The sequence below is a fragment of the Heptranchias perlo genome, chromosome 20 (genome assembly GCF_035084215.1).
Source record: "Heptranchias perlo isolate sHepPer1 chromosome 20, sHepPer1.hap1, whole genome shotgun sequence".
NCBI classification, from domain to species: domain Eukaryota; kingdom Metazoa; phylum Chordata; class Chondrichthyes; order Hexanchiformes; family Hexanchidae; genus Heptranchias; species Heptranchias perlo.
Genome location: NC_090344.1, coordinates 22,517,544 through 22,521,967, shown reverse-complemented (window position 1 = coordinate 22,521,967; position 4,424 = coordinate 22,517,544). Strand labels below are relative to the sequence as shown.

At 44.6% G+C, this 4,424-nt stretch overlaps 1 non-coding gene across 1 annotated transcript; it reads right to left on the bottom strand.

The window, feature by feature from the left end:
- Positions 1 to 459: 459 nt before the first annotated feature.
- Positions 460 to 532, bottom strand: trnav-aac (transfer RNA valine (anticodon AAC)). The gene has a single exon. It is a non-coding gene; the product is annotated as a tRNA-Val (tRNA).
- Positions 533 to 4,424: the final 3,892 nt, after the last annotated feature.

Genomic DNA, 4,424 nt, shown 5'->3' with positions numbered 1-4,424 from the left:
CGCTACCTGAAGCGGCAATTGCAGCTTCCCGCCAGCAACGTGTGATCGGACAGGCGGCCTGAATGTTGTTGCTCTCGTGGCCTCACTCAATGCGGGAGCTGGGGAACATCGAACATCGAAAAACTGATCTGTTTGTTGCCGCGGCTGCAATGCTGTTTATAACTGTATTTATAAACCGAGGCAGCGCTGCAGGATCCTTTAATGACCTCTCACAAATCAACTGAAAACAATCGCAATGTGCAGCTTTGAGAGGGGCTTACTGCACAGTCGGGGCATGAAACGTGAATGAGGGCGAGACACTGTCTGTATATGTGTAGTGTTTGAATGTGTATTGAACTATACAGAGAATGGAAAAAATATCGGTTCTGTGAGGTGTGGTATTTTATTCACATTTAACCACAGAATGAATTCTTGCTTTTTTTCAGACGTATTGATTTTTAGTGGGGAACTTTTTCAAAATGTTTCTGCCTGGTTTCGAACCGGGGACCTTTCGCGTGTTAGGAGAACGTGATAACCACTACACTACAGAAACTCTGCTATACAGTGCACTATAGGAAACCCTCAGAAGATAGCTGCCGACTGCAAATGCTCTCAGTGTGGGAGACGGGTCCCTGTCCCGTTCAGGGAATTAAATTCTCCAAAATAGTTGACTGTATTAATTTCGCAATACTCATTAAACTCTGAAAAAAGAATAGTTGTTCAAATCGCCATTGGTCAACTAATAACTTTTTGTTTCAAGCTGACGGAAATACTGACTTTTTGAAAAATTATTCACCAGGCAGAATGCAGAAAGTTCAGAGGGGAACTGAAAGTGGAAATAAGAGGGGCAAAGAGAGGGTATGAGAATAGACTGGCGGCCAACATAAAAGGCAATCCAAAAGTCTGCCACAGGCATGTAAACATAAAACGGGTCGTGAGAACCCGACTCTGATTCGGGACCACAAAGGAGATCGATTCATGGAGGCAGCCCAAAAATGCTTCTGCTCGGTTTCGAACCGGAGACTTTTCGCGTGTTCGGCGAACGTGATAACCACTACACTACAGAAACTCGGCTGGATATATTGTTATAGGAAACCCTCAGAAGATCGCTGCCGTCTGCAAATGCTCTCAGTGTGGGTGACGGGTCCCTTTCCCGTTCAGGGAATTAACGACGACAAAATAGTTCACTGTATTAATTTCGCAATACTCATTAAACTCTGAAAAAAGACGAATAGTTGTTCAAATTGCCAATAATCAACTCATAACTTTCTGTTTCAGGCTGACGGAAATCCTAACTTTTTTTTCATTCAATCACCAGGCAGAATACAGAAAGTTCAGAGGGGAACTGAAAGGGGAAATAAGAGGGGCAAAGAGAGGGTTTGAGAATAGACTGGGGGCCAACATAAAAGGCAATCCAAAAGTCTTCCACAGGCATGTAAATATTAAACGGGTCGTAAGAACCCGACTGTGATTGGGGAGCATGAAGGAGATTTGACTCATGGAGGCAGCCCAAATTTTTTTGTGCCTGGTTTTGAACGGGGACTTTTCGCGTGTGTCGTGGACGTGATAACCACTACACTACAGAAACTCTGCTGCGCACGATGTTATCGGAAACCCTCAGAAGACAGCTGCCGTCTGCCAATGCTCTCAGTGTGGGAGGTGGGTCCCTTTCCCGTTCAGCGAATTAACTGAGGCAAAATAGTTTACTGTATTAATTTCGCAATCCTCATTAAACTCTAAAAAAAAGACGAATACTTGTTCAAATCGCCATTAATCAACTAATAACTTTCTGTTTCAGGCTGACGTAAATCCTAACTTTTTTTTCTTCATTCACCAGGCAGAATACAGAAAGTTCAGAGGGGAACTGAAAAGGGAAATAAGAGGGGCAAAGAGAGGGTATGAGAATTGACTGGCGGCCAAAAGTCTTCCACAGGCATGTAAACATAAAACGGGTCGTGAGAACCCGTCTCTGATTCGGGACCATGAAGGAGATCGACTCATGGAGGCAGAGGGGGTGGCCCAAAAATGTTTTTGTACGGTTTTGAACGTGCTGCATACGTTGTTTTAGGAAACCCTCAGAAGATAGCTGCCGTCTGCAAATGCTCTCAGTGTGGGAAACGGGTCCCTTTCTCGTTCAGGGAATTAACTTCGACAAAATAGTTTACTGTATTAATTTCGCAATACTCATTGAACTCTGAAAAAAGACGAATAGTTGTTCAAATCGCGAATAATCAACTAATAACTTCCTGTTTCAGGCTGACGGAAATCCTAACTTTTTTTTCTTCATTCACCAGGCAGAATACAGAAAGTTCAGAGGGGAACTGAAAAGGGAAATAAGAGGGGCAAAGAGAGGGTATGAGAATTGACTGGCGGCCAAAAGTCTTCCACAGGCATGTAAACATAAAACGGGTCGTGAGAACCCGTCTCTGATTCGGGACCATGAAGGAGATCGACTCATGGAGGCAGAGGGGGTGGCCCAAAAATGTTTTTGTACGGTTTTGAACGTGCTGCATACGTTGTTTTAGGAAACCCTCAGAAGATAGCTGCCGTCTGCAAATGCTCTCAGTGTGGGAAACGGGTCCCTTTCTCGTTCAGGGAATTAACTTCGACAAAATAGTTTACTGTATTAATTTCGCAATACTCATTGAACTCTGAAAAAAGACGAATAGTTGTTCAAATCGCGAATAATCAACTAATAACTTCCTGTTTCAGGCTGACGGAAATCCTAACTTTTTAAAAATTCAATCACCAGGCAGAATACAGAAAGTTCAGAGGGGAACTGAAAGGGGAAATAAGAGGGGCAAAGAGAGGGTATGAGAATAGACTGGTGGCCAACATAAAAGGCAAACCAAAAGTCTTCCACAGGCATGCAAACATTAAACGGGTCGTGAGAACCCGACTCTGATTTGGGAGCATCAAGGAGATCGATTCATGGAGGCAGAGGGTTTGGCCCAAAAGACTGTGGACCAAACTCTGGAAAGTGGGTTGAGGCTCGATACCTCTTTTTCGGACGGCTCAGACACGAAGGGCCGAATAGCCTCCTTCTGTGGGGTAACTTTCTATGATTGTATGATTCCATGATATTATTGCCGTCTGTCTCGGAATGGTGTTAATATACAATCTACTATAAGTATACTTTAATCAAATTGGTGCCTCTGTCTCACTGCGAGAGAGAAGAGGCATTAATGTGTGGACATTGGCTGCAGCAGCTGGATTGCCGCTTTACTTTTCCTCCTGTCCCAATCTTTCTTTAACCTCCTCTGCTGGTGTTGCAGGTTAGAACAGCCATCGCCGTGCAAGGAAGCCTGAGAAGTCCATCAGGGGATAACACAAGAGACAGAGACAGGGATAGATAGAGAAATGCATGCAATGAAAATAAACTGTATAAATAGAATTATACAGTCATTATTTTTTGAGTTCGTTCATGGGATGTGGGCGTCGCTGGCGAGGCCAGCATTTATTGCCCATCCCTCATTGCCCTTGAGGTATGGTTACAGTACAGAAGGAAGTTATTCAGCCAATCGAGCCCGTGCAGGCTCATCGTAAGAGCAATCCAGTTAGTCCCAATCCCCCGCTCCTTTCCGTTAGCCCTGCATTTTTTCCCTTCAAGTACTTATCAAATTTCTTTTTGAAAGCCACGATTGAATCTGTTTCCACCATCCTTTCGGGCTGCGCGTTCCAGATTGCAACTACTCGTTGGTAAAAAAGTGTTTCCCCATGTCGCCTTTGGATCTTTTGCCAATCACCTTAAATCTGTGTCCTCCGCTTCACGACCCTTCCGCCAATGGGAACAGTTTCTATTTATTTACTTTATCTAAACCCTACATGATTTTGAACACTTCTATCAAATCTCCTCTAAATGTTCTCTGCTCCAAGGAGAACAACCCCAGCACGGGATAAATGCGGTCAATTAGCTTCAATTCATTTATTTGAGCATTAAACAGCTCTTTAAACGTTGCTGTGACATTATGGTAGCGTGCCCTCGCGGTCTCAGGTGTTCCATCAAATTTCTACGGAGGCGTGGGTTTGAACCCCACTGATGCTAGAATTTCTGCCAATGTTCATTTTGGCTTGTTCGCTGAAAACCCGATTGTCGTGCGATGGAGCAGAGGATGTGAAAGAAGCTGAAAGTGAAAGTGCAGATATTATTTTCATCGCAATGACTGGACACGTTTCCACAGGTAAGGGCCTCTCACCTTAAGATTCTTTCCAGCAGAGTGGGACAGGTGATCAAAGTGACTGGGCTCGAGCGGCGCAACCAGTCAGTGCGCGGTCCTTATCTGACAGTCCAGGGCCGGGAAATGGCGAGGTTGTTAGTCGAGGCCCACCGAAACCAACCAATCCTTTTCCTTGTGAAAATTTCGGCCGGAGTTGAAGGTACAATTGGTGTGTTCCAAAATGCATCTAGTTATTTGCATCGCCGTGTGGTTCCTCCGGCGTATGCT